Source organism: Podarcis tiliguerta, assembly GCF_965153285.1.
Source record: "Podarcis tiliguerta genome assembly, chromosome: 5".
NCBI classification, from domain to species: domain Eukaryota; kingdom Metazoa; phylum Chordata; class Lepidosauria; order Squamata; family Lacertidae; genus Podarcis; species Podarcis tiliguerta.
Window position 1 is genome coordinate 35,747,975 of NC_139538.1, and position 12,407 is coordinate 35,760,381.

Here is a 12,407-nt window from a genome sequence, read left to right on the forward strand (position 1 = left end):
GACGGTAAAATATCTTGGGCCGACATTTTGTGGTGATTTAATATGGATTTGCTGGGATAGACAGTATGGTTGAAGACAGCATGGTAGAATGGTGGTAGAAAACCAGTGGAGCTCCAAGATTTTTGGACTGTAACTCCCATCGTCCCTGACTAATGGCTATGCTGGAAGGGGCTGATGCGAGTTGAAGTTCAGCAACACCGGGAGGGCACCAGCTTCCTCACTTCAGCTGTAGCGCTTATAGTCCTTGCTCACCTCCTCTCCTGCAGGAATACTATCCATGCCTCCATAGTTCTCACCAACTGGATTCATCTGACTATTCCAACATAGTTTCCTTGCATTTTTTAAGCCTTCCCCTACAAATTCTGCTCTTCCTGTTCTGGATGAGGTCGCCCTCCTCACAAAAAAGCAGGTACACAGTCTGTAGGGTACTTGATCTTGTTCTGTTGCTGGAAGCTCAGTTGGCCTTGGTGGTCAACTGACCACCTGACATAACCTGATTCACCAGCTTTGGCCATTCCTGCATTGTGATAGCTTAGCTAAGGTGATCATTGCTCTGGTAACTTTGCAGCTGGAGTACCGTAATGTGTTATAAGTGCGCCTGCCTTTATGATGTGTTAAATGTAAGTGTACTCAGAAGTGTCAATTAGTTCTGAGTTCAGCTACATGAATTCTGTCTGATGTGGGTAGGTCAAGCCATATTACACCAAATCTTCAAGAATTACAGTTCTTCAAGAAATACAGGGAGGAGTGCTCTTTCAGGTAGGCCTATGCAATAACGTCAATGGAGACAGTTCTTTGAGTGCCATCAATGCTAAAGTGCATTGTGCTTGCATGAAGGAGGGGGCCCCTTCTCTGATGTCCCATTGGCTTTGGAATAGGTCCCTTGAGAGACTAGATTAGTATTGGCCTCCTAATCTTCTCAGCAACAGGTTAAAACTTCCTTATTTACCCAAACATTTTAAGTGGGTTACATTTGTCTCTGGTTTACATTTGGGCTAGTCGCCACTCTCTTTTAGTTTTTTTAAAATAAATATTGTTTTGTTTTTATTGTGCTTTGTGACTGTTGCGGTTGTATCCCACCCTGCAACCTACTGGGCTGAAGAGTGATGTGAAAAACTCCATTTCTGATAAGATCACTCATAGCCTATTTACCATCTCCCAGAGAGAGTTAAATGCTGTATATTCCAGCTTAGAGTTTGCCTTTGGGAAGGCTAACTCATCCCAGAAGTCCAAGCTTTCACTACGCCTGTGCCCCCACTTAATAAAGCTGCCCCTTAGCTTCATAACCTCCCCTGCCATCCTCAGAAAGCAAAGCTTTGCCTTGGTCTTCATTACACACAAGCATCCAGCTCTTCCTCTTTGTGGCCTCTTTCTCCCCTTCCTACCTCCTCCGTATTGTTTTTATAGCAGCCACCAGGGCTTGGGTACACGACTCATGCCTGGCATCTTGCCCACAGCCGTTTCTGGAACAGCAATAGCATAGTCTTGTGGAACAACACGGGGGCCAAGCCTCCAGCCCTGCCCAATCCCTCACAGGCACTTCAGGGGTGGGGGAATTAAAACATATAAATGAAATGCAACCACTTGTCTTAATCTCAGTGTTTGGACCAGTCTTTTCCGCAGTTCGAAAGCAAAAAAATCAATATTTTCATTTTCATTTAACCTACCTGAGTTGTAGACATTGGCTTTCCAGTAGGAGGTGGACTGGTGGTGCAAAGCATAACAGAGCCTGTTTTGGGTGGGGGCTACAACAAGAGAGGAGCTGGTGGGACGAAAGTAAATAAGCTGCCACTCCACGAGATGCAAGCTATGTCTGGAATGCAATAAAGCACTTTGCTGGCGACTGCCTTGAAATTTACAGCAAGGAGTGTACAATTTTTCCAGGAAGGCGCGTGTCTTTGAGCGCATAGCAGGGCTGCTCATGGGACACTGCTGCTGTGTCCTCACAACATTTGGTGTGGTCTTCATCATTGTCATGGGCTGAGTCCCCTGGTGCAACGGTCTCCTCTTTGCCTTGGCTGTGTACGCACTCCTGTTTCCTTTGCATTCAGTGCACTCCCACTGCTAGTTTGGGAAGTGGCGCGTGCACATTGTTAGCCACAATCCGTATCTATCCTATCTCTATCCTGATGTTTCTTGTGGAATATTGCATTTTGAAGTGTTTCCCTGCAAACCGGCTTCAATCCAAAATGAGGAAAGGAACAACCTAGCTGCATTTTGAGATGATGGTGTGTACATCCCCTCTAGACTCCAGTGGGAGTAAGGAAAGTGCCTCAATACCTTGGGGTATCGAGTAGTATGGACTGGTGGCATTGTCCGTCTCACGGTCAGGGCTAGTATCCCCCTGGAATATGTAAATAACAATGGAATTTCCGAAGTGACAAAGAGGAGGTTGTGGGTGACAGGAAAAGGCTCTGCCTGGGACCTTGGAGAGCCATTGACCATCAGTCAATAATGGATGAGATGGGCAAAGTGTTTGAGCTGGAAGAAAGCAGCTTTTTCTGTTCTTTAGAAATTATCTATTGTCTGGACTCATATACATCACCATCGTTTTATCCGCCTCCCATAAAAAGATTAATCCCAAAGAGACTTTTTGTTAGGAATGGGAAAGAAATTTGGTTTGGTGCACGTTCCCAATCTGTACTCCCTGAAGTAATATGCCAAGCAAGACACAGCTATCCTTCAAAATTCACACTTCTCTGAATTTTGTGGTGCAGTTCATGTGATGCCTTCATGTGATCGCTCCGTATCTTTGAGATTTCCTTCCCAGAGTGGTTCACCTGGAGCCATCTTTACATTTCTTGATTACATTCAATTTGCTCAGGACTTTTAGGATTTTGCTTGCAGATTTTTAGCCGAATAATTATTGCCTGTTGCAATTTATTGTATATGCACTTGCTTTATTGAATTTAAACATTTTGTCTGTAAGCCGCTCTGGGAGCCATGGCTGAAAAGCAGCTAACAACTGCTTTTTTAAAGTATTGTGCCATTGGATTATGAGCCTAAGGGAAAAGACTGTTTTATCCTTTAATTACTGTGCAGTGTTTAGAAAATTTAGGTGCTTTGTACATAGGTGGTGATGGCAATGAGAACTACTCCAGCTGCCTGTTGCCCTGGGAATGAGCAGCTGAAGGGAGACACACTCTGACCACTGGCCAGGACACCAAGGGACCCTGGGAAGTTGCGCCCCCTTTGCCTCCCAGGGAGAAGATTATGGCAAGGAAGACACCACCATGGCAAGGAAGACACCACCACTTATGGCAAGGAAGACACCACCATGGCTCCTTCCATCAGCCAATAAAGATGCCGCTGCTCTCATGCTTGCCTTCTCTTTCCTCCCCACTCCTGTTTCCTTTTGTGTTATGTCTATGAGGGCTATGACGATGTAATGAAATCAGACATATTTTCAAAATTAATATTTAAATAATAATAATAACAATAATAACAATAATAACAATAATAACAATAATATTGTACTGCACTTTAGCATGTTATGGGAATGAATATTAACTAATAAAATTACAGCTATCACTATGAAACATATACAGTGGCACCTTGGTTCTCAAACACCTTGGTACTCAAACAACTTGGAGCCCAAACATTGCAAACCTGGAAGTAAGTGTTCCGGTTTGCAAACTGTTTTTGGAAAACGAATGTGCTCCATTTTGAGTGTTACACTTCCGTTTTGAGTGCCACACTTCCATTTTGAGTATTATGCTTCCATTTTGAGTGTTACGCTTCCGATTTGAGTACCACACTTCCATTTTGAGTGCCACACTTCTGTTTTGAGTGTTACGCTGAGGACTGTTTTTGCTATTTATTTTGCGTTTTTGTTTTTGCAGCTTTTTTGTTTTGCTTTTGTGATTGTGTGGCATCCAGTTCAGCTACTGACTGATTGATTGTGTGACTGCAGTACATTGCTTGTTGCTTTCTTTTTATGGATCAATGGTTTCGTTATATAGTAAAATTCATGTTAAATTCCTGTTTTAGGGGTTGTTTTTAAAAGTCTGGAACAGATTAATCCATTTTGCATTACTTTCTGTGGGAAAGCGCGCCTTGGTTTTGGAATGCTTTGGTTTTGGAACAGACTTCCAGAACGGATTAAGTTTGAGAACCAAGGTATCACTGTACACAACTAATGAGTAACTAATATGCTGCTTTGGGGTCTGTCCTGGAGCCCTAGGGCTGACTGGGATTCCTCTTCCTTTCTGAGCTTGTGCAATAATGTTTCTGCCATGGGAGATGGTCTTCCTAGGCTGGCACATTTCTTAATGTCTGGGTGGTTATTTTTAACGCAGGTTTATGCAGGGAAACCAGGCATGCTCTTTAGAGAAAGCATCCCTGTGTCCCAAGGCACATCTGCCTCATTCTTGGAAACAGGGTCAGATTCCTCGGCTCTCTGAAGGGTGATGGCCATCGCTTGAAATACATGTCTAGTTGCTATAAGCGGCTTCAAGATCATGTACACACAGACGACTTTCTATTTTCTACAAGATCATCTCCACTCCTTGACTCGGGGACATGTTTACAGCCCCTCCTTGTAGGGACATGTAATGGCACGTACCTTACTGATGGGGAAGCCCAGAGAGAAAAGGAATGGGTGGGTATCACACGGAAAGATTTGTTGGCAGATAAATTGACCTGGTTTTCTTGCTTGCCCCACTTTGAATCTTTATTCTCACAGATGTTGGTAATGAATCATAGATCTGAAAGAGATCCAGTGGTTTCATTAGTCTAACCCCCCACCTGCAGTGTACAGCAGCCAAGGGCATGGGTAGGCAAACTAAGGCCTGGGGGGCCAAACCCAGCCCAAGAGCCTTCTAAATTTGGCCCACGGACGGTCCAGGAATCAGCGTGTTTTTACATGAGTAGAATGTGTCCTTTTATTTAAAATGCATCTCTGGGTTATTTGTGGGGCATAGGAATTCATTCATTATTATTTTTTCAAAATATAGTCCATCCCCCCACAAGGTCTGAGGGACAGTGGACCGGCCCCCTGCTGAAAAAGTTTTCTGACCCCTGGCCAAGGGTGTCAGCTGTGAGCCAGCATGTCCTCAGTTCAAGTCTTACCTTAGCTGTGAATTTCTTAGGCAGCCTGAGGCCGGAGGTGGGCAGATGTTAGAAAATGATCTATTAGTATCTCTCTGGGTGATTTGCAGCAGATCAAGAAAGTTTTCTGGCTCTCGATAACACTAGCAATAACAAAAAGGCTGCTAAAATAGAGATAAATGGGAAAACCATTTGTGTGTAAAAGGACTGTGAGCTAAGTTCTGCTACTATAAACAACTTCCTGTGTTAAATGCCCTGTTACTTAATTCTAAGTCACTATTGTGCATTTTGACCACCTAGTGATTTGCTCCTAATAAAGTGTTGCGCAACACTTGACTTTCCCCATAAGAATTAGTGGCAGCTGACAATTTACTCCTGGTCCAGTGCATACATATGGCTCAGGGAAACTAGTAAGGCTCCTGCTCTCACAGCCTCAGTTGCTCATCCATAGAATGGGAACATTAGGAATCAGGGTGAGGTTCTGGAATTTCCACCAAAGGGAAGCTCACTTGGACTCCTTTGTTTAATGACTTCTGGTCTCACAGTAAAAAGCTTCCTTTTCAGGCAGCTTTCAGGGTCAAGGGGCTTTAATTCTGCAGGAAATTGTTTAAATGGGTGGTGTTTTTTTAAAAAGAAGTGCTCAGTGCTGCTTTAGATTTTGCCTTCTGCTTTTAGTTTTTCCATTTGTGCGATCACAAATGGATGGTTTTTATGGGTCTTTTGTTGTTGTTGCATGTAAGTCCTTTTGGACTCTTTTTTGAGGATGAGTAGGATATATATACAGTGGTACCTCGGGTTAAGTACTTAATTCATTCCGGAGGTCTGTTCTTAACCTGAAACTGTTCTTAACCTGAAGCACCACTTTAGCTAATGGGGCCTCCTGCTGCCGCCGCGCCGCCAGAGCACAATTTCTGTTCTTATCCTGAAGCAAAGTTCTTAACCTGAAGCACTATTTCTGGGTTAGCAGAGTGTGTAACCTGAAGCATATGTAACCTGAAGCGTATGTAACCCAAGGTACCACTGTATATTTTAACCAATTAGGTTACCCCCACTTTTTCTTCTTCTTCTTGCGTGGCTCCTGCACTTTGAATTGCCAGAAATTCAGCAAGTGAAACTGTTTCATCAGTGCGTGGCAACAAAAGCTTTGCCCACTGAATTCCTATTCGTCATGTGGTGGCGAAATGCACGAGACGAGCCCTGCCAGAGAGGTGGGGGAAGCGGCAACACCTTTTTTGACCCACTTCACAGGGGTGTTGCGCATAACAACATAATAAGGGCTGTCGATGCCTCTGCAAGTTACAAATGTTATATAACAATAAGTCATAGCTATGGGAGCCGGTTGCTTCTCGTACGTTTTCCTCTTCGCACTAGGCGGTTGCTTGCAACACACCCTGGTTTGCAAGTTGAGAATAGAAAGCTTCCCCTCCCTTCGAGGAGAGTCTCTCTGCCATCATCATTGTGGATCCTGCCAGCTCTTCTGCTCCTGCTTTGAACTTCTGGAGGTTGGAACCTTACATTCCAAACTAAGCTTGGAATCAGCCATCAGTGAGATGGTGCTGATAAGAGCTTGCATTCGGAGAGATAAGGAACTTAGGAAGGCATGGGTGTGAATTCTGATTCACACAGTTAGGAAATCTTTGAGTGATTCAGAAGAACTAATGAAGTTGGACTGGCGAGACCTTACTTACATACTTACCTACCTACCTACTTATTTAATATGCCTCCCTATACCTGGAAGTTTCAGGGCAGTTCACAGAACAAAATCAGAATATAAAACCATCCTACATAATTGATCACAAGACGCAACACACATCATTTGAATGGCAATGCCCATCAACTTTGGGCTCCCCCAGCCCCTCAGATTTTTTATGGGTGGGCAAAAGAACCTTGGCCCCTAGCAGTTGGCTTCTATGGTGGGTGGGTGTGAATGGGAGGGAGGGTGGGAGAGAGAAAGGGAGAGAAAGAAAGAAGACTTCAAGATCTTGCAAATGTCTGGTTAACTTTCCAATAGAGTCTCTTGAGTCACCGTGATATGACTGCTTCATCATTCATTGAAGACTAGGGCGGCGTGGAGATCATTCGTGGTCAGTGATGCAAAGCGCAGTGAAGCACCAACAAAATATGTGCTGCACACTCAAACCTCCTTCCCATACCACTCTTTAGACTACAGGGTAGTGTTGTGCTGTGTACTTGTTGGCCCTGACCCAGCACGGACTGCACACGGAAAAAGGTATGCACATGTGATTAACTGTGTTGAGAATGTGGATGGGATTTTCTATCTCATTAAGAGCAATGCGGTGTAGCTGGACAGAACCTGCACTCAGATGCTTATTCACACTGCATAATTCCTCACCAGTGAGTGACACTTCCACAAGCAAGCCTTCCTTACCAGATCAAGGCACTTGTCTTTTTCAACTGTGCGAATGTTCTGAAGAATATGATTTATTACAGTTACCTCTTTGCTTGACAATTCCTGCCAATTTTATTAAGGGGAACTACTAAAAATTAAACTGGACCTCCCTTACTAGCCTATGTTTGTCGAAGAGACCAGTTACGGGGTTGGCCCTACCATTAGGTAGAGTTAGACAACTGCTCCAGGTGACAGGTGCTTCAGTGGTGGCAGTGAGATGCTGGAGAAGAGAGCTGGGTATCCTACAGATCCTCTCATGCACCAAGTTAGCTGGCTATCCTCAGATGTGATGGAGGAGGCTGTGTTATGATCAGTGTTGAAGTAATAGTCAGCTGCCTCTCTCATCAGTTTCTGCATGTAGACTAGACAGTGCCATTTTGGCCTATGCCCCAGCAGCTAAATGTCTTTGGCTGCCCATGACCAGTTACTTTGGAAAAACAGGAGTATATTGTCACAGACTACATGCACCCAAACTTTCACATGTACATGGAAACAAGGAAGGAAATGTGAACTGCTATTATCCATAAACGTGATTTATGCATTTAGACTTATGACCATTTGTTGTTCTCTTTCTCTCTGTTTTTTATGGGTGACCCAGATTTCAGGATAGGAGGATCTGTTGCAACAGAGCTCAAGACTCTTGTATCTTTATCAGCTACATAGAAGAGTCAGGTGGCCATATCATATTGCACTACCTGACCAATTTCATCTCCCTAACCATTAGAGGCCGTTCCTCTATTATATATGATCACCCTTGGTGTTGGACCACTTACAATCATTCATTGGGCATTCCCAGAGCTACCAAGTAATCTAAAGATTCCAAAGGTCCATCTCTGAGGTAAGCAGGCTGTGCCCTAGCCAATATCTAGAGAATAAGCCACCTGAGACACCCAGGTAGTTTAAGGGGGAAAGGACAGGATACCAATGCAACAAACAGATAAACAATGTCCCCATTGCCTTTAAGAAATAGGTGAGGGCCTCCATCCCTTATTTTTATATCCAAAGGGCCAATCTTTTACACCAGGGAGGGGGAACCTGTGACCCTCTGGATGTTGTTGGACCCCAGCTGCCATCAGCCTCAGCCAGCATGGCCAATGGTAAGGGGTGATGGGAGTTGTAGTCCATCAATAATAGTGGGAGCATAGGTTCCTCATCTCTGATGTAGATACTTATCTGAAAATAAATCCCATTGAACTCTAGAAGACTAACTTCTGAGTAGACATAGATAGTCTAGTGAAACCTAGACCTGAGCATCTTTAGTGATTATATACATTCAGAGAAACTGGCTTTTAGGACCTAGGATTAAAACATGGGCATGGGGAAGAATAGGGCTTTATAACTGGTGGGAATGATCCAGTTGCCCATTCTATCCTCCTTTCCTCTTCCCATGCATGATGCTTCTTGTGCAGGAGATTCTTAATAACAACTTCCTTTTCCGGTTGGCAGTCATCCCACAAGTGGAGAGCTGTACTCTCGGGAGGACTATGTGATAGCATTGTTCCCAGAAGATGCACAGCTTAGCAATACAATACATGTAAAGGAAACCATAGGGTGACTCATGGCTTCTTCAGACCATTTCATATGAGACTCAGTAGTGAGAGGCTCAAATATGAATGAGTCTGTGCTTACTATACAGGGATTAAAACTTGTAGAGCTGCTCAATAGCTGTTCCTGCTGTTACAGAAACAGTGGAGGAAGGCATTGTTTGTTTATTTCATGAAATTTATGCACCGGTTGATTGTAAACAAAAAACCCTCAAAGTGGGTCAAACATTGAAAACAACCATTAAACAATTTAAAACAACTATATAAAGCATTCCAAAAAATTAAAATCCAATCAAAGACAGATTAAAACATATCTCAACTTTCTACATGCCTGGGTAGCCTTCCCTAAGCAAAAATGTTTTTATAAGGCACTCCCTTCCATTGGCTCCCAAGACAGACAGATGTGTCAACCAATAAATGTTGTTACCGTATAAGCTTTCATGGTTTGCCCCCAGAGTCCTGGGAAATGGGATTTTCCAGGGGCCATGTGTGTTAACTGTGCTTTAAGGGTATGATGTGGATGTGAACACAAAGGGTATCTCACGTTTAACAGCAGAAGAGGTGCAAAGGTGTCAGAAGCCCAGGTCTTTCAGCGGCTTCATTTGCAAATGAGTCTCAACCTCTTACCTTAATCTGAATACCTCATCACTTAATGTTCTGCTTGGCTGATGGCACATTGCTCATTTGCTTGAACATCATGTGACAAATCTTTTATTTATTTTTTAAAAAAGAAATACCGTAGATACTTCTACACACATATGCTTACATTCCATCTATATGTGGAGCACAATCAGCTTTGTTTGGAGAGAGATCACTAACAGTCACAATCGGTGTCGATCAGTGTTCACCTTGGTGAAAGGTGAATGCATCAATATCGCTTTGCTTGGGTCTTAAAATAGCTAATCTTTTTTTTATTATTACTACTACAATAAATAAGGTTGTCCAGCTTATCACTGTTTATTTCAGAGAAGGAAAGGGCAGAAAGATTGTTTAAGCATTGTTTTCCTCTCTTCAATAACCCTGTTGGCTCCTTACTTGAATTCTTCAGGTTAATCACAGCACATACCAGGGCCAAATGCATTGTTAATAGTTACAGATTAACCACCAAGGTCAGTGTCTGCAGGATACAAACTGCTATGGCAGAGCAGAAAATGTCAGTGGACCTTAACAGGACATTTTGGACGTGTGCCCTTCCCTGCACTGGAATGCAACTGTAAACTCTATGTCTGTTTGCGCATATCGCTGAGAGCACAGCAGTTACTATCTCCACCAACTTGGTGGAATCTGCCTAACACACATATAGTGTTTCCACAGCCACACAGATTGTCCCCTTGTTATATTTATTGTGTTAACACTTAGGAGCCCAACCAGAAACTAGGCCCTCGGGACATGAAACGAAAAGGCAGCCAGTGTCTTAGCTGAATTATAGCAAGGGCCGGCAACCTTTTCGGGCCTGTGGACACATTTGACATGGGCGCCAGTCACTATCTGTTTGTTATGCACGTTTCGTAGCATAAAATGGCAGCTGCGAGGGTGTGGCATAATCAAAGATGGCTGCTGCTTCTAAAAGAGCAGAAAAAGAGACAGGAACAAAAACCAGTGCGGGCATTGTGAGGGACTGGCTGGATGACAAGGAGTGGTGGGAGGCACCAGCCAGGGAATGCCCAAGGGAGATCCCGGAGGAGGAAGGCTCAGAGCTCGGGGATTGGTGGTGGGACACTGAGGAGAGGTCGGGGGAGCAGTTTGGGAGGAGGTGCTGGATACCGACGGGACAACAGGTTTAGTGAACAGGAGGAATCTGTGAGAGGGAGCAGTTCAGACTCCAAGGCTGAAGCAGAGGAGGACGGTCAAGATATTGAATAATCCCTGGGGTCTCCCTCTCCTGTTGCGACCCTGTAGTCTCCAAGAACATGCAGGATCACGAGGAGAGCAGAACAGAAGCCAGAGGTGTGCAGACACAGTTTGAGACTGCTTGGGAGAGGAGGAGCCTTAGAAGGAGTGGAAGGCAGGGACCTCCAGTCCTGGCAACTACTCTATAGGAGCAAGAGCTACTGGGAAGTGTTGCTGAGTTACAGGAATCCATCTCACAAAGGCTGCTCATTATTTTGCAAGTCTTCTTCGCATTTTAGCTGTGCTCTCCCATCACCTAGTCCTGTGCAGATCTTGTCTGGCTGCTCATCTGCCTTTCAGCAGGAAGTGCTAAACTAATGAGTGCCAAGGAATTTTCCAGTGCTGTCTCTAAAAACTTCCAGTGAGTAAGACTGCCCAACCAGGTTGTTCCACCAATTTCTCAGACAGGAAGCTTCTTCTCATGCCCAAGTCGAATCCATCTTCCCTGCACTTCAGCTCATTGTTCTGTGATTTTTGTTACATTTCCTAAGTGGTGTTATGGGAAGGACAGAGAACCTGCAAAAACCAAAGGCTATGGTCAAATCAGAGTTGAGGGACCCTTGACAGAGTGAAGGCTCAGTTCTTCATTAGCTCCACCTCATCTAGTGCAGGTTTAGCGCAACAGCAGGCAACAAGGAAATCATCATTTAAACTTTCCCACTACCCAAGCCAGGTACAGTGGTGTGATATATAAATTTGAAGTCTTAATCCAGAATTTCATGGTTAATGAGCCAAGGGATTCCCTTCTCCCCAAACATTTAATTGAATGTATTAATTCTGGCCCACTAAAGCCTACCCTAAAAAAGGTAGTGAAAACAAGACCACGGTTCCAAAAGACCCACAAGCAGATTGGGGTGAGCACAGGCAATTCTATAATTGTGGAGCTGCCAACAAGAATAACTTTTTATGCATGCCTGCAGTCTGAATATGTTGCCTGAGTAATGTTACCAACATGCTCACAGTGCATTCCAAAGAGCAAATGTAGCAAGCTGATTAGCGTGTTGGACCTGGAGACATAAATCCTTGGTGACCTTGGGCCAGTCACCTTCTCTCAGCGAAGCCTACTTCACAGGGATGTTGTGAGGGGGGGAAATGTGGAGGAGATGTATGCATAGATGCCACTGAGGTCCTTGGGCCAAGGAAGTAGGTTATGGAGTAAACCAAATCCTATACATGTCTATTCAGAAGTCCCATTAAGTTCAATGGAGTTTAATTCCAGGAAAGTGTATAGGCTACAAGTCCATTCACTTACCTGGAACTGAATTCCATTGAACACAGCACAGACTTGCTTCAGAATAGAAATGTGTATGATTAGGACTGCATTATGAACCACAGAGAGAGAAAGAGGAAGTAGCTTCTCAGGTAAATTCCACCCCCAAGCTGTTTATAGAGCTTTTATGAAGGAAGTTGTGGATTGCGCCCAGAAGACAACAGGGAAGCACGACAAGTGTTACAATGTGTGGATTTATTGCCCTTCCCCATCACAATGGCATAGAAAAGAAACAGTCTCGCAG